The sequence below is a fragment of the Poecilia latipinna genome, unplaced genomic scaffold (assembly GCF_001443285.1).
Source record: "Poecilia latipinna isolate Pla-1442-1.1 unplaced genomic scaffold, P_latipinna-1.0 Scaffold1894, whole genome shotgun sequence".
Lineage (NCBI taxonomy): Eukaryota > Metazoa > Chordata > Actinopteri > Cyprinodontiformes > Poeciliidae > Poecilia > Poecilia latipinna.
The window spans coordinates 1-18,033 of NW_015114510.1; the positions used below are offsets into that span (position 1 = coordinate 1).

The following is an 18,033-nucleotide window of genomic DNA, read 5'->3' on the forward strand; positions in this document are numbered from 1 at the left end:
GAAGTTCTAGCTTTGTCTTTAAGCTTAAAGCAAAAGTGGATGCCTCTTTAAAGTCATCCGGCATCTGACAGCAAGATGGTGTCCTCTTTTACCCATCAGCCTATTCAAATATTAACAATCACCACAGTGGGAAGACTTCATCAACTGGACTGCCCCAAGAGTCACTCCCATGACCTGACCATAAAAGGGCACCACGTCTTTGTAACCCCAGCTGTGGCACCGTAATAAACTATGGTGAAGCATTGCACAGTAACATTTGGTCTTCAGCTCCTCTACCATGTCCCCATCCCCCGGCTGGGCTACCACAAGCGTTGGTCTGGGCAGAAGACCTCTAGACAATAGACTCTCTGTTCCCCCAAACACATACTAACACAGATAAAGTGACAATTCAGGCATGGCTCATTTAATGTTGCCCTTTTGTCCAGGCTTCGACCCCAAAGTAGGTGTCCCTCACGGACAATTTCATGTTCATGAAAGTATTCAAACCCTTTGAAATGTTATAACCACAAAGTTCAGTCTATTTTGTTGGGTTTTTATGCTATAGACCATCACAAAGTTGTGCATATTTTGAAGTGGAAGAAGTGATAAATGATTGTGCACTTTGTTGACCCTACCTCAGGCACTGGTGAGGTGCAAGTCTTTTGCACATCTAGAGACCGAAATATTTGCCTTTCTTCTTTGCAAAACTTGAAGCTCAGAGTGAACATCAATCAGAAAGGATTCCCCACAACATGAAGCACCCACCTCCATGTGGAGTGCCTGATGCTTTTTGTCCACTAATGACAAACCTCTGAGGCCTTTGATGAAAAGTTTTATTTATACTGACATTAAACTATATTCACATTAGCTGACTGCTAGAGGCCATCAATCACTCTTGATTTCATTTAGGGGTATCACAGTAAAGCGGTGTGACTGCAGATGCATTTGACACTTTCCAAAACTGACAAACAAGGGAAACGTTCAAAGGTTATGGATCCTTTAGCAATGCATGGCAAGATGAGGACAGATGCACACATAACCAAGCAAAGGCGCATCAGGAGCAAAATTGTGTAAAGTACCGTTTCTCTTTTCACACCGTTACTCTTCCGAGTTCAGTCTAACAAGTAAATACACACACCTACACCTCTGATAACCACAGAACATAAAAAGCCATAACATTTCCTTCCCCTTAACAGCACAGTAGCAAATGATGCTCAACAATCACCCACACACTTTGCAAAAAATATGCCGATGCACATCCCTGCCCTGCCATGATTCACTTTCACACTGTGCGGACAGAAAAAGTCACTCTGCCGCTGAAACAATATCAAACACAATGCGACCCTGAATGCATATGCACACAGATATATGTAAGTCAGGGCACACAGAGTCTCACTGCCAGCAGGCTAGTGGGAGATGTTAGTCAAAAGGGGAGGGCGTGAGGACACGCTAGATGTGTGTGTGTGTGTGTGTGTTGGGGGTCTTTGTGAGCGAGCGAGGTAGGAGGAGAGGGGTAGAGGGAGGGGGACACAGTGTTCTATTTCTCATAGAGCAGCAGCTGCCGTCTTTAGTGCGGAGACAGAGAGCGGGAGAGGGAGGGCTGCGTGGCGTGAGGCAGTGCGTGCTCACGATGTTTAGGTGAATCTACAGCCTTCTGCCTCACAACCGTAAAGCAGCCTCACTGAGTGCATGCACGGCGGCAACACGGACACCTCTTCCTCCTCCTGCTTTCCGTTTCTCTCTCTCTCTCTCTCTCTCTCTCTCTCTCTCTCTCTCTCTCTCTCTCCTTGTTTCACCCGGCTGCCGGCGTCTTTACGTCTGTTTGTTTCCGTCCTCCTCTTTTGTTTTTCTCTCCTTCATCCGTCTCGGCCAGGAAAGAAGGAAGGAGCATCGGAGTTGAGAGGCATATCGTCCTGCATGCCCAGCCGGTAAGCTGTAACATCTTTACTTCTCAGCGCTGGTAGAAAGAGCGGAGCTGGATAGTCCCACCCTGCAGCATCAGTATCAGGGAGAGGATGCTGAGAGATGCGGGTCATGATGGGGGGGAGGTGGAGGCGGCAGGTGAACGCTGGGTATAGCTTCCGCTTGGATGGTGGGTAGATGGAAGTATAGGTATCGAATGTAAACCTCACAGTGCTGGTCAATCTTTTTTTTTTTTTTTTACTGCATTTCCCAGGTGGGCCAGGGTGGTCACAAACTCACACACATCTGCCCACTTAGCAAACGTCTATACATTAAACCAACAAGGCAAACATGAAGTTTCTGTGGATTTTTTTCCTCCCCAGTAACGTAGGACATACCAAGAACCACCGCAGCACATGTTACATAAAAATGAGACACATTGGTCAGGCATGTCAGCCGCCCACCCCTCACCTTTTCAGCTTCATCACGTCTCGTGCTTCATACCGAGAGTTAGCTGGATCGGCAAACAACCTAGCTAAAAGCAACATAGCCCCAACGCCAAACGCCGAACAGCGTCCAGAAGGGAAAACAGGAGGGGGAAAGAGAGAGGTGAGCTGGAGACAGGGGGAGAAAAAAACTGAATGGAGGAGACAAATGAATGAGAGCGATGGCTTTCCAGAAGAGTTTTGTTCTGGCAATTGTGGGAAAGACAAAAAAAATAATTAAATAGGTAAAGAGAGGGTGGAAAAAAGCTCGCGAGCCGCCTTGTGACTCTGCAGGTCTTTGTGTGTGAAGGAGCCGAGAGAAGCTACGGATGAAGGATGAAGAGCAAACTAAGAGGAAGAAGAGGTGCTGAAGAATCTTTATATAGCTGTGACATGCCTTGTATCGTGATAAATTGAATAGTATATACAATTAGTAGTATAACCTATAATGATAGTAATAATAATATTAAATTAATGAGTTAAAGTGTGTTGACAATAAGCATAAAAATGTAGAAAAGTAATGCAAGTATTTTATAGACGGAAAGGGAAAGGAAGTAATCAGCTTGTAATTGAAAGTTCAGATTTCAGATCTGTGTCTGGAACTCTGGTAATCTACATGCTGGTTTTATATATATATATTGATATTTACTGATGTGTGTCTACACCACTACAGCTATCTTTAAATAAAGCGCACCAGTCTTTGAATCATGTGTGACTGCCTATAGGTTTTTTTTTTATTCCCCCTCAGCTGCTGCTATGGTATTTACTCCGCTGTTGCTAGGACACTCCCTTTGAACATCTTAACCAAGGCTTTCCATTGGCCCGCTGCAGTGATGCAAGATTCCCTCACCCCAAATCTGTCCTGAGCGCCCATAGAAACATGCCCGTCTGCGTTTCCTCCTCGCTCCTTTCTTCGCTGTCACTCTTTTGTCTCACGCCCTCCCCTCCTCTCCTCCCTTCCTCCTTCGCTCTCCTTTTTTCCCTCTCTCTCCTCCAGTCCATTCCCCCCTACTCTTCTCACCTCTCCGTTATTGCCCCCCCAATATATAATTAATTCTCGCTTTCTGTAATCCTCGGCTCGCATCGGTCTTGATGAACTCTGTGCTCTGTCACTTTTCTTCCCCTCATAAAGTCTAATTGCCCGCTGCTAAATCGCATCAGCAGCATGTGGGAATGCACAATCATTCTCTCCTGCTGTCTTCGCGGAGGATTGCTGGTTTTGTGCGGCCCACAATGCCCCACTTCCTGCATCCATATGGGGTGAGTGAGGCATCTGATTAGCCCTTCTTACCATGAGTCAGGAGGAAAAGGTTTGAGAGAGCAGAAGACGGGGATGGGGGTTGGTGTGTCACAGTGGAGGAAGCTCCGGTTTCAATCACTAACTTGTATGGATTTCGTTAGAATCATTGAGTGAGAGACCAGCTCTAGAGTCATTGATAAATGTGAAGTGGAAGGAGAATGAAACATGGTTTTCTTGCTTTTAGAAAGGAAACCACAGAAAAGTGGCTCAAGCTCAGGCAGATTGGAAGAAGGTTGTTTGTCACTTTCACTTTCCAAGGGGTTAGGGTTAGACAGCTCACCATGTCTCTGGTTGTATGGTTAGGGTTGTTGTGCTGTCTGTTGTCAACTTCCCACAGGATGATGCTCCCACCACCATGCTCCAGTATGTACGTCTTAATTGGCATATAGGCCAGGTGTCGTGTTTTCTAGCTCTTCCACATGTTTGCTGTGTTGCTTTTTATTAGCTTGAGGGAAACCAGTGAGCTGTGGGTGGATTTTCAGTGAACGGGTTTTCTTCAAGGATTCACCTGTATTAAGCTCCAACCATTACAATTAGATTACATCTGAAGTCAAATGGTTGCGCATAGTTTTTTTTTTAATTAGTATCAAAATAAAAGGAGTATGCCACAAATTTCAGATTTTTATTTGTAAAAATTTGTTGAAAGCCTTAAATAGTTTTCCTTCCAATTCACGATAGTGCTTCATTGCGTTGGTCAGTCATAGCAATCCCAATAAAATACATTGATAACTGAATAGACCAGAACAAAGAGAACAAAAAAAGACTGCTCAGTTATTATAAATAAAAATATCAGACTCACAAACCAGGGAATGTGCAATGGAGTCTTATCACTTTTCCAAAATGCACATCGTTTGTATCTGTGTTAAACACTGTAAAATGTGAAAAATAAAATGCAGGCAGTATGAATACTTTTGAAAGGCCCCCCTGGTGCACGTCATGCTGTAGGGAACAGAGGATTGGTCTGTCTGAGGTTAGGTCTTCAGATGTGTTGTCTAGATCAGGTAAAATGATGCAAAATCATTTCGACTGTTTACCAAGCGAGGCACGGTGGAGGCTGTCGATGAAAACATGCGCTGCCAAATCCAGCTGTGACTACTCATGCTTGAAATCTATTGAGTCCTCCACTTTTACCAATCATTTAAATACAAGAAGTCTGAAACATCAAACATGTCTGGCCACACAGCTGCTAATAGATCGTTTTATTTCCAACTTTCAAAACTGGTTGTTAAATTTCCTCCAACATACTAAAACTATGGGATAAACTGTTGTTTTCTCATCAGTGCATAAAGGAAAGTGCAGAAGAAGAGATTTTTTTTCCCCTTTTGATGCACGCTCCATGTTTTGTGCTACTCCTTCAGTGAAATACGGCACCCTGTCCATATGTCAGTTGGAAACATCTGTCATTCGGGGCTTTTCCGCACGAGCTAGATCAGTTACAGAGCCTGAAATAATACCAGAACCCGAAATGTGATCCGCCTGCACCTGGTAATCGTGTGCGCGTGAGTGTGTGTTTTTAATCCAGTGTTGTCAGGATTTAGGGATTACGTCCTCAGAGTGTGATGATCCCGTTAAAGGGGCCACAGGCTGGAGCGCAGCAAGAACCACAAATAGAAAGCCGGAGACTTAATTTGCCGCAGAACAGGATAGTAAAATGTTTAATACATGCAGCTAAAGTAACGGGGTTGGAAAGAAACATCGACTCACATGCGAACTTTTATAGACAACACTCTCGTCTTTACAAATATGTTCATTCGGTTTCAGGATGAAGGTTAATAGTGAAGTGATCGATTCAGTTGGAAACGACTCCAGAGTCAATCTGACAGAAGCAGGTTAATTCATGTAGCTCAGAGGCTGAATGAGGAAGAAAACAAACACGCTAATCTCAGTTTAATAATAATTGATGCTTGGTAAGAAGTCTGTTAATGACAAATTTTCTCTCCAGAGGAAGCCAGCACCAAGGCATTATTATGACTGAGCTGATAATCGTTGGAATGTATTTAGAGGGATTTACTCGTTTAAGAGAACTTGAAATATCAATCTCACTGTCCTGTCATCTGCTCAATATATACAGCATTTAATACATGCGTGTAAATTAAACGATAAAGCCTTTTAAAGATCCTTGCAATAAAGAAACTCATGTAGTTTGTTCTGTTCTACACGAGACAAATAAAACAGAAAAAAAAAACATTGAGCCGCTTTCTAACACAAAATTTAATCGGTTTGTTCTCATTTTATTTTAAAGATAATAGTACGTGACGGAAGGAGATATTATTTCTCTGTGAGATAGTGTCAAAGTAGATTACATAATGCATCAAAACACAACATCGCTTTACAATAAAATCGTAAATCTTAACAGCTGTTTGTCATTTCAACAGCTTGAGGCAGGAGGCTTTGTAGGAGTCTGTTGTTTCTGCTTTAAATATTGCAGCACTGTTTGTCAGATGGGAACAGTTCATAAAGTTCATGGAAAGGCTGTGAGGAGCCTCTGACGACGTCCAGAGTCCTGTTCCTGTAGGCAATATAAAGCACATCCTGGAAGAGATGCTGCAGCGACACTTTCAGCTCCGGTCACTATTCTCTGCACGGCCCTGTTTCATTTACGTTCATGCGGCTGATGCTTTCTTGCAGCTCCAGCTGTTGGCCTGAATTAAAATGTTACTTCTGAAATAACTTAAGATTAAATTCAGACCCATATTTATTGAAACCTCGGGAGCTTTGTTCAGTTTTCGTAAACTACAACCACCAGTTTTAACATTAAAGCTATATTTGCAAGTTGAAAAACCAGAGAGATGCTTCAGTTGCTATGACGGCTTACAGGTCCATAAAATTATTTTTCTGAATGTGTACAGTGTAGCCTACTCTGTGCACTGCTGCTTTTACGAGATGCCACTGCCAGAAGTGCCAGTAAATACTTTATTGAAACTTTGTGTGGAAGCCATTTTGGTTCCAGAAGTTGACTTTTTAACGCCAGACTTACAACTGCAGGAGGCCATCTTTTTATATTTCCAATGTGTAACTAGATAAAGTTTGACTTCCCAATACAAACAGAACAAGCTATTTTACTCTGCATCAAAGGTCAAGTGGTCTTGGGAGCCTCCTGCTGGCCTGGAGGTCTGAAACAGTGGCTCAATTTACTTACTGTATGTACTTTATGTACTTATGAAGTGTGCGTTATGAACTTAACGACAATAACTGATAATACATTTTCATATTGGATATTCTTAACAGGAAATTTCACTAATTTGCATTTGAGTTTACAATACAGAAATAGTAATGCTAACAATGAAAAATGTTTCGATGAGTGTTTGGCAAAATCCATCTTGTAGAAGTAGCGTTTTTGTTGTTGAAGGGAAGGATAAAGATCAATGCAAATAAAATGAAGAACTCCACTTCATATGTTTTAATACTTTACAACCAGAATGATTTAACAGACCAAATAATTTGCGTACTTTCTCTGGTTTGAAGAGAAAAAGTTATAAAGGAATGAAGGAATTTAAGAGAGATCTTTGAACCTACTTGATTCTGAGAGAACTGAAAGTTTCAAGATGTGATAAATGATTGTGTTCACCTCTGAATGGAACAGGCTAAAGTGGATCCATTCCAGCCTGTAACCAAACTTAACTTAAACAACAAAACTTTCTCTTTAGTATTGAATGAAAGCAGAAGTGGACAAATTTCTGAGAGTAATCAGTTTACCTCAGATCTGCCCTTGCGAGACTTCCGACAGCGTTGTGGCCTGCAACTTGTCGATGAGATCAATCTCTGTTTACCAACGTCAACAGATAGTCTGAATGTTCACCCTCTGGACATATTTGAGATCGATGCCACCAGGTCTAGGGAAGCTGGAGCTGATGGGACCAAGTGGGAGGCTGAAGTGAGGAGGGTGGGAGGAGAGAGGACCGTTTATTGTTCTGCTGCTATATTTCAGGGAGTGAGAGGGAAAAATCATCTCTGTGTCTACAGCGGGGGAAACAAGTATTTGAACTTACATGGCAGCCTCATTTTGATGTGAAGAGACAGAATATCAAATAAATATCCACAAGGAATTTGTTATATAAACGTTGTAAACTGATTTGCATGTCTACAAGCGAAAGACATACTTGTTCCTCTACACTGCAGTAGAAAATCTGACGCACAAGACTGGATAAGCAGTCATTTGACATATAAATCTATCAGCTACCAAACACACCTGTCCATAGATTCATGTTCTTTCCCAATCTAACCACTAAAATGTGTACGACCCAAAAGTGGCCAAAGAACCGCAGGGCCAGGATCGTACCTCTGTCAGAGGCTGGAGGGGTCTGCAATCTGCTACATGCTAAGTGTGTTTATTTGGAACTAGGTGAAATGACAGTCAATGGCCCTCAGTCTGAAGATCCATGCAGGATGTGGTCTTTGTGAGGATGATCAACAGAAATATGAGGAATCAGGTTTGAAAGCAGTACTGACTACTGTCACCAAGAACCTTTTAGCGCAGCGTGCTCTGCTGAATTTAAATCTTGGACCTTCCTTACATTCTTGAGGAAAAATTCTGTGATCAGATGAGACTGAGGTCACTGACGTTAGCTTGACCCATTTGATTTGGAGGAAGGGAAAGGCTGATGAATATGACTGGAACTATCATGCTTTGGGGCTAATGCACGGTAGCATCTACTGCAAACTCTGCAAGAGAACAGGAGCTTTCTTTCCTCCGTCAGAACGCCAAGGATCACCCAAAACATGTCACCAAGACAACAAAAAGGCTAAAGAAGAAGACCTCTGTGCTTCTGAAAATCTGTGAAGGAATTTTCACTTTGGGTTGCAGAGATGCAGCAAAGAACCCTGAAGGATTTCTGTAAGGTCCGGTGGGCCAGAATCCCTCCTGAGCTAAAAACAAACCTGGTGACCAGCCCCGTCCAGTTGACCCTGTGTGCATTCTTCCACCACAATTGATGAAAAGGTTCGGACCTCAAGGTTTGACCATGGAGGTACCGATTTGCAGCTTGCCATCTCAAAATTACTTCAGTCTTGTCAATTGAAAATGGTAGTTGAGATCTTGCTGTTGACATAAATCCACGTGCCAGGCAACGAATGCAGTCTGCTGCCAATCAAGCCTCTTGCGCCCAATACCTGACTGGGTCAGGCCAGTACCACTCCTGATGTGGATCCAGAAAACAGCGAAGTTCTCCAAATGGAGACAAATCTGACTGGCGAAGAACCGGTTAACGACTCAAGTCCCTTAAATTGTTGATGTAAAATCTGAGATCAGATTAAATTTCTTCTTTTTTGCTTGACTAAGGCAAAAATCTGCAGTCATTTTCTATTTATAGTGCAGCAAATTGGGTTTATAGTTCAGTAAGCAACAGCTGAAATATCTCAAGATTGCATCACAGCAGAAATACTCGTTATTCCTCATCCGACGCAGGTTTGCAGAATCATATTTTAGAACCACACAGGCTGTCTGATTTCCAGATTTTTCGTCTTTATACAGTAGACTACGGCAGTCTGAAACCGAAACCCTGCATTCATGTTCTATATTTGTTTGGTCAAATGGACTTTTACCTGGAGTCATTAAATCTGATGTCATAAATGAGCTGTTTTAGTCTTTTCATCATTGTAAGTCGTGCACAAGTTTTCAGTCACCTTATGGAAGCTCATTAGTGGCAGAACAGAAAGTATGACAGGCGTAGCATAGTACTGCGGTATCAGTTCTCCTTACAGCTTTTTTAAATCAGTACCTCTGTGAGTGTCAGTGTGTGTGTGTGTGTGTGTGTGTGTGTGTGTGTGTGTGTGTGTGTGTGTGTGTGTGTGTGTGTGAGAAAGTGGCTTTGGAACCCATTTCCTTAATGGTTCAACTCTATGAAGTTAAAACAGCAGGGAGTGTTTGTGTGTTTGCTCCTGTGTTCATGCCAGATCCTAGCATACCATGGACACACCAGGATGCTGGCAGCCCCGGTTTTATTTCATGTTTGATCAGGCTTGTGAGACAATACGAACACTGTTTTTTTTTTATGTTTGTCCCCCCCTCCCACCCCCCAAATCAATAGGTTCTCATCTAGTTAGCTCCCACTGCTATTTGTCATCAAAACAACAACAAAAATAGAAGCCACACACACAACAGGGATAGAAAATATCCCATTAGACAGGAATAAACCTGAAAAACGGCCAAGATCTCACGCTTTCACACCAGGGATTGACCGCATCCATTTTTAGTCCACTCTCTTCCTGCTCCATCAATCCCACCCCCCACTGCCCCGCCGCCCCGTCAGCTCTGCCTTGCGTTGAAGCCAATTTCCGGCGTTTGAAGGTGCTGCTGCTGCTATTCTTCTCCTCCCAGCGGAGCGGGGAAGAGCGTAGCGCTGCATCGTCTGCCATGTGAGATGCGCTGCAGCACTCTGTGATGGAGCATCGCCTCTGTCAAGGACGGGCCCAGTCGCTCCAGCGGGCGTCGGTGCACCGAGCTCAATATAGACTGCCGGTTGCACAGGGGGTCAGGGGTCAATTCGTTTCTCCTCTGTGGTCATGAGCCGCTGACTTTGGATTTAAACACAATAGGACCCAGTTCCACACTTTATTGGGTCCGCTCTTCTCTTTCCCTGTGATTAGATTTTAGTTCATTCATGATGGCGGTTTGGCTTTTTTGTCCTTGTTGGAGCAGCCAGTGTTTTTCACACCACAGAATGATGCCTGTGCACCCGGTACAATTTTACTTCCTCGTTCCATTCTTCCTTCCTGATGACTTTTGAGTTGTACATATTTAGATCCAACATATTTGGATCAAAAGATAATCACCGGCATTGCACTGTGGATTTTTAGTGAAGTTATTACTCCTTTCATTTGCCATCAAACCTGGGAATGACATCACAATGTTTTATATGGGCAGCCATATTGGATTTTGAAGCTATTCACTGACGTCCAACTTTCTTAGTCAGACATCCGACTTTAGTGGGAGTTCTTGTTGTATTTTTGACTAAAAAACAAAGGAATAAAACTTAACCAAGTTGGTTTTGCTGTTTTAAAATTGTAATTTTATAAAACTTTGGTACAAAACAAAAAAGTTCAGCGCTGCTCCTGCACTTTAAGATCCAGAGAAAATGACTGACGTTTTCCCCTGCACACATTGTGTACATTTACCTGCACACAATCAGTCAGCTGGCTGAAAGAAAGTCGACACACATTTCCGATGCTTACGGGGAAAAGTAATTGGCAACGAAGGACTGGTCAGGTCGTGAAAAATAGACAATCCTGGAAGCTAAAGGAGTGTCACCCATCTCTTCTACAAACAGCATCAATCAGAGATCTGACCTTTAAGAGGAGAATGCGAGAAAAATAATAATATTCGGAACAATATTCATTTAGAATCAACTACTTTACATATATTTTGCCGTAGACTGTTTATGAAATACAAACAAATCATAACACACATTTTTGTAACAGTACTAATTAATATTTGTATATTATGTGGATTTTTTTCATGAATATTAAACACATTTTATGTAAAAATTTGTATAACAAATGTATAACAAAACCATCAAACTGTCTTGATCATCAAAAAAACAACTCTTTCCAGCTTAATGCACATATACGCAAACCATGATTAATGTAAAATTACACTTGACCTAAATCTGAGTTAAATCAGACACAATTTGTCCCTTCAAATCAACTCAAACGTCCTTTTGTTTCCCCCCATTTAACGCGACCCGGCCTGTAAAAGCCGTCACGCATGCGGCCGTCCCCCGACCCGCAGGAAAACAACGTGTGAGCATCCAACCAAGGACAAAGAGCAGCTCGCCTGCGGAGACGTACGTCTCGTCTGCCTTTGTTTACAGATAGCGGGGCTTCTGGGAAACAGTGTTTAATGACTAGATACAGCATCATCAGAGCCCTGAAAGAGCCAGGTGTGTGTTCTTGCTTCGACAGGCGCTAATGAGCAGCACCATCCCACTTCTCAAATAAACATAGGAGATACTATTAAGTCTGAAATGCTTCTGCTTATCTACTGTTGTAAAAGCCCAGAAGCCTTATCGCCGTATTCATATTAATATTCATGGCTACATTAAGTATAAAACATACTGTCTTGGTGGGGAAAAAATAAGATTAGGAAGTAATAAACTTAATTTTCTCAAAAATTGTCAAAAATTGCCTTACAGACAATTTCTCAAAAATTGATGAGCAAAAATTGCAAATATGTGGGTTAGCAATTTAAAGATGGGATCTGCGCCTGCAGGGTTACCATATATTTAGCTTTTTTTTGTAGTTTAATTGAAAAATGACTACAGATCAAAATGTTTTTGCATTTAAACATGCCATAATATCCCTCTCTGCCTCTCCAGGCATCCTCTCCGCTCTTCTTTGTCAGCTTCACAGCACAGGCTCACAATGCTCATTTGCAAACGCCCTTTAAGGAGGCGCACCATGCGTGCATGGCTCTGGACCGGGCACGCGTGTGTGTGCGTGCGTGCGTGTGTGTGGCACAGAGGAAGGGAGAATAAAGGGGGAGGGGTTGTGCAGGAGCATCATAGGCTTCGGTTTTTAGTTTCCATCTCTGATATTCTCTTTTCCTTAATGAGAGACAGTTACATTTATTGGTGCCTTTCAAAATAAAGCGTATAAATAAATAAAATCATGTTGGTGATGGTTATAGCAGAAGGTTTGGAATGCCTAAATGTAGAGTTACTGCTTTGGATTTTCAGAAGAAAGTTTAGGCTTGCTTCAAAATAAAAGCTTACAGGTCCGATTAATGCAAAAGCAAGTTCCAGGTTACCAACAGAACTAAATAAAAGTTGTTCTAATAAACCTCATACTTTCTAAAATGAGAGGCTCACTCTTTTATTTGTTGATGTACTTTGAGTAGCTTTTATAAATATCTCACAGTATTTTCATAATTATGAATATTCTTGCAAATTTAACGCCTCATGTTTCATAAATGAGTTTATAATAAAATGATGTTCCACATTGCTAAAGAAAGTACGACAAAGGTCATTTTTAATTTGCCTTTCCTCAGGGTTAGCAATTTGGAGTACCAGGTTTAGATTTTTACGAGTACTCTTCAAAATAAAAGCCTCCATATTTAATAGAGCAGATTATGGAAAAGGTCAAATCCACAAGTCTTGAATATTGTTTTTTGCAAGAGTGGGTTTCAAATTCCTAATCGGCCCAAAACCAACTGGGTTACAAATTGGGATTTTCAGAATAAAAACATAGAAATACTGCAGTAATAAATGCCTTAAAATTAGTAATGGAAAACAAAACAACAAAAAGAAAGTGATGAGAATGACAACATTCGCTTCTAGTTTAGGTATCACTTGAACTTTTGAGATACTAATCAGCTCCCCGATGTGAACATACTTTACTGCGACAGCTACGTATCATAGCAACTGTCCAAAAGTAAAATTTCTGTAGCTCAAATCTCATAATTGTAGGTTCCAGATTCCTTTTAGGCTATAAAGACGAAAGCGTCTATCGTTGGGTCTAAATCAGATTGGAAAGGCATTTTGGTGGCACACAGAGCTACAGGATAAGTGGCAGCCATCGCCAACATTTCCTGAGGATTTTTCTTTTTAGTTTCCTTTCAGTGCATCAAGTGTATCTTTGGCCTGAGGCCATTTGGCTGTAGGGATCCATTAGCAGTGATGTTCTAGGTGCATTTGACAGAGTTAGCTCCCACTTTATTCCAGAAACTCACTCTTTGTCACATATGCTGGGTTTGTTTTGCATTTTCTCTCTCCTTTCTGTCCTTAAATAACCTGATCGACCTGTTATCTAAAAATTAGACTTGCACTGTTTACGTGAGGCCGAACAGGCCGTCTGATTCTTCTCTCTTCGGAGACACAACCACAGCCTCCTGCTCTCAACGCTATCTTTAGATATGCTGACAAAGGCACAGGATCAAAAGAACAAGTCAAACAGGTGTGTGAGAAGAAAGGTGGATCAAGCAGAATGCATCAAAGAGGAGACTTTAAGGCTGGAGAGAGCGAAAAAGTCAGACAGATCGGATTAAAAAACATTTCCCGCAGACTTTTTTTTTTTTTTATCTGATCAAAGAAGCGTCTTTTTCAGCAAGTTGTACAACCAAGACTTTCTATGTGAGGAGTTTGTGAGAAAGCTACGACAGCGTACAAGAGACAAAAAAAGGAATAAATTTCTGCCAAAAAACTCTGAAATTTTCAGATTAATCCCCAAAATTTTCTAGAACACTTGGAGATTTCTCCAATTTTCCAACTTTCGAAACTCTGAAATTTCCTTGTTTTTTCTACAGTTTCATCTTAGCATTTCTGAGTTTTTTGTACCAAATTTTTGCTTTTTGAAACTCGGACATTTCTATTTTTTTTTTTTTCTAGAAAAAGCCCAGAGATTAATCCAAACATTTCTGAGCTTTTCGTTGGAAACGTACTCCTCCTTTTGACGATGAGCCTGATATGCTGCTGCTGCTGCTGGACGGGTAAAGCTCTCCAGACCCTTCTGATGGTGTCTGCTCTCTGGAGAAGGCAGAGCAGGCTAATATTTGATTAACGGGACACTGATTCATGATGACACTCATAAGTGCAGTGTCAATATCAAAGTCTTCCGGGGATCAGACTGATTGGCTTTAGCCTACTTCAGAAATACACACTAACCTTATGAACTGCGGCTGTAACACACAGATTGTTTTCATTTTTGATATGCTGCTCAAACAAACAGTACGGTATACTGAATGATGTGATGCACTGCAGAAATGCCAAATATTACGAAGTATTTTTGGTCTAGTTTAGTTTCTAGGTCAAATTTCTTTGTAGACTTGAAATAAGACAAAACTGAACAGTACACTTGTTTTCCCAAGTCGCCAATATGGCTTCTACTTTCAAGTCAAGTCAAGCTAATTTGTCTGAGGAAGTAGCTCATGTAGTTGGGGCTCATAAATGGCATTATTAACAAAAGTTTGAAATGGCTAGTTTAGAAACCGGTCCATTTCTTCTCCCTCCTGCTGTGTTTGTCGATTAGATCTGAATTGCTTAAATAGACCTGAATTGCTTAAATTTGAATAATGTTGAACATCTTGTAACACTGGTTAGTTCCTTTGGAATTTCATGTTTTTTGCAATCAGAATAACAGATTTTATTGGGCTAATTCAGAAAAGCTTGTGGGGAATTTTGAAATATTTGCGCACTTGTCTGTAAATGTGACTGTTTTGTTACTCGCCACATAGTTCTCGGACTATAACTTGACATAAAGTAAGACTGAGGCAAAAGTGTTGTAGAAGTGAGACATACTGCCCCCTGCAGGTGGGAGTTAACATCACTTAAAGCCAACATTTTTGACTTATTTTGCAGAAAACTCCAGAGAAAATGTGGGGATCTGTTGATTCAAAACAGAAGGAACTGATTGATGTAATCTGACAGTGTACAGGTACAAAACTGCTTTGATTTGTTAAAATAATATTTGAGCACACAGCTGTTATTTGGACTCTAGAGGGCCACATTAAGAGCTATGACGGGCCGGATTTGGCCCCCGGGCCTTGAGTTTGACCCATATGCTCCAGATAGCTAGTTGCACCTTTCTGCTCTTGGAGTGTGAAACGGGAGTGCGATGATATTAAGCACAGCTCATGGTTAAATTTAAAAAGTGCTGAGAATGCAAACAGAAGGTTTGGAGCTCAAACCGCGAACGGAAGCGCTAAGCTAATTATGAGAACTGAAAATAGTAATCCATCAGCGCTATAAGAGCCCTGGGCTTAGGATAGAATTGGAAACTTGCACATATTTAGATATACTTTAATACAAAAGGCAACAGCTCTGACAGGTTTAGTATATTGTAAGATAATGAGATTTTGTATATTTCTTGAAATACCTCCTCCTAACAAAGCAATAGTACAGATAAATCTCCCTTAACAGATGATATTCCCCTCCATTATGTCCACAGGTGTGGATTTGACCTATGCACAGGGGCGATCAGCAGCCATTGACCCTTTGACCTGGGTCAGTTTTGGTCAGGCTCCCCAAGTAAATCACTGGATGTGGAAGTTCCACAAGAGCAAAAAATGTTTCCTGGATGAATCCGGAAACCCAGGAAACAGTGAACTCAGTGTGGACCGTCGTTATCCAACTGAGGCGCCGCGCTGAAAACGCCGAGCCATGCCTGAGTGTGTGTGTTGCCATGAGAATGAGAGGCTGTGTTTCCCTAGCAACCACTCTGCAAATATGCCACCTTCCTCCAGTCTGCACTCTCTCCTGATGAGATTCGATGATGCAAGGGCGGCAGCAGCGGTGTTAATAGTTACACCAGTCAGCGGGTCAGACGTGGCCCAGGCTGCGTAAGAAGCACAATAATGAGATTAATTTGATGAGCTTTAAAGTACAGAAGAAAGCGCGACATGTGCGTTCAGCTTTCCAGGCATTGGTTTAACAAGTAGCTTTGAAACTGAGTTAGCAAGTTTATGTTTCTCACTTACATTTATGAGCTGTATAGCTTTAATGTTGCTCCTTTAAGAAGGCTTCTTGTGTAAGCCCACAACACCAGAAGACTGGATGTTTTAGCCTCACGTTGCAGGCCTTAACAGTCCATTCCAATATTTTTGCTAAAGTTGAATTTTTATTTGTGGTTCACATTTCCAAATGATGTATTGATGTTTTTCAGCCACAAAAGCTGAAAAAAAAGATTTTTCTTCACTTACTGCTTGGTCAAGCACCAGCCATTTTGCTGTGTTGAGTTTGATGATGATCCTCTTTCCTTTCTGTCCGTCTTCTCCAGGTGTCGGGTGCTGATGCTGTAACCAGCGTGGGGAGCTGAGAAGCCCTGGTTGATGCAGTGAAGTGTTCCAGTGGGATAAACACAAGCAAAGAAGGTAGGGAAACAAAAGACAGTGAGCAAAAACACATTATTTTTTGGAGAGCCGGCTCACTCGGCGCAGCTGCTGAGCGGGTTTGACCCACAGGCCGGTGAGCGTCCCGTCACTCGAGGGCAGTTTGTGGTTTCCAGAAAGACTCTCAGAGGGTACAGAGGAAGCTTGAATTGGTGAGTTAATAGAAGTTGGACTTGGCAAAGAGAGTGAGTGCTGTGTCTTTGCTCAGCTGCTGAGCTGTAACAGGAGGATTCTTTCAGCGGGAGCTGAAAGGAGCCAGGAAGGCTTAGCTCAGCTGCTTGGCTCCCGGTCTGAACCAGGTCTGCTTTTCATGCCCATGTGGTCGCAGAGATGTGTCTTCATTGAGACTCGAGGAGGCCCCTCGGCTTGGTTCCTCCACTTTGCTCCCTGGTTGCGTAAGAGGGATTCTTTCCTCCACTTTCACTCTGGCTATCTAGAGGTTGTGTCTGTTTGCATGTATGAGAAACTACTGCGACCAGAAGCCGGTGATGGCACTTCCCGATTCCAGGAATGTTGTGCCTCAATGCTCCAACAGTCAGTGATCTAATGACTATTATGCAATGTGTGGCCCCTATTGCCTCCTGCCTCCTTCTTAGACGTCTTTGCACCCAAGGGCCACCAGCGAGACCAAGTGGCCCCCTGACGGAGATGTCCTGTGACAAAATAAGGCCAAGAAGTTGGGAGAGTGCTGCACAGTGGTGAAATGGAGAAGTGAGGCAGAAAGGAGAGCTGCAGGGAATATTTTTTGAGGAACACATTCTGGTGTCAGAAACTAAAAGAGAAAATGAGCTTTTCAGTGCAACAGAAACATGAGCGGCGACAGAGAAGCGTCAGAAAGAGGCAGAAATTAACAGAGCCTCGGGTCTGCGGCAACACCCTCAACGCTGCACAGCATCGCCCTCTGAACAAGGAGTGAACAACGAAAGGAAGAACTGAGCAGCATCCGGGTCGAAGCTAATAGAGAAAACCACAGGGCTTTAAATAGACGTCGAAAAGAGAAGTGCGAAGTGGACTTCACACTCAAACAGAGGGAGGAAGAGAGACACGAGTACGAGTTTACATCCGTCTCCAGAGAGACGGCGAGTGGCAAACCGGAGCCGCTGGGGACTCTGAGCTGGAAGAACTGGGGGATTTACTCACAGCGAATCTTTCAGAAGGCACAACGAGAAAGTAAGACAGGAGGAGAGAGAGTTAGGGGTGAAGAAGCCAAGGAAGAGGAGCAGCACCAAGAGGAAAAGAGGGTAAGACGACAAAGAGTCTGTGAGATGCTTTTCTAATTTCCTCTATCTGAAACTCGACATGCCGTGGCCTCGTGATTGCCACGAGCGAGGTGCAGTTTCATTTTAAAGACACACATTACAGGCAGTAAACAGCGACCGTTTGTGCAAGCTTCACACCGTTTCTCCCTCCGTCCTCGGCTGCGGCGAGCAGACGGCATTGCCAGGCCAACGGTATCCTGGCAACCATCCGCCGAGCGCTGCTCTGGGGATGGACCTCATGCTGCTCCAGTCTAAGCTTCTCGTGTGTGCTGATATGTGTGTGGATACCTC

At 42.6% G+C, this 18,033-nt stretch overlaps 1 protein-coding gene and 1 long non-coding RNA gene across 5 annotated transcripts in view; one reads left to right on the plus strand and one right to left on the minus strand.

Moving 5' to 3' along the window:
- The first annotated feature begins 1,814 nt into the window (after nt 1-1,814).
- Nucleotides 1,815-18,033, plus strand: part of LOC106935009 (protein FAM49A-like) — a 36,162-nt gene continuing 19,943 nt past the window's right edge. For 2 of the 4 annotated variants that reach the window (XM_015015236.1, XM_015015233.1), the window contains exons 1-2: nt 1,815-1,907; nt 16,372-16,465. The gene's annotated coding sequence lies outside the window, so the exon portion shown is untranslated. Of the gene's footprint in view, nt 1,908-16,371; nt 16,466-16,504; nt 17,725-18,033 lie in introns of those variants that run through there. The other 2 variants (XM_015015235.1, XM_015015237.1) reach the window with 2 other exon arrangements.
- LOC106935011 (uncharacterized) lies at nt 12,766-13,896 on the minus strand. Its single transcript, XR_001421817.1, has 2 exons — nt 13,005-13,896; nt 12,766-12,974 (listed from the first exon to the last, which is right to left on the minus strand). It is a non-coding gene; the product is annotated as an uncharacterized LOC106935011 (long non-coding RNA).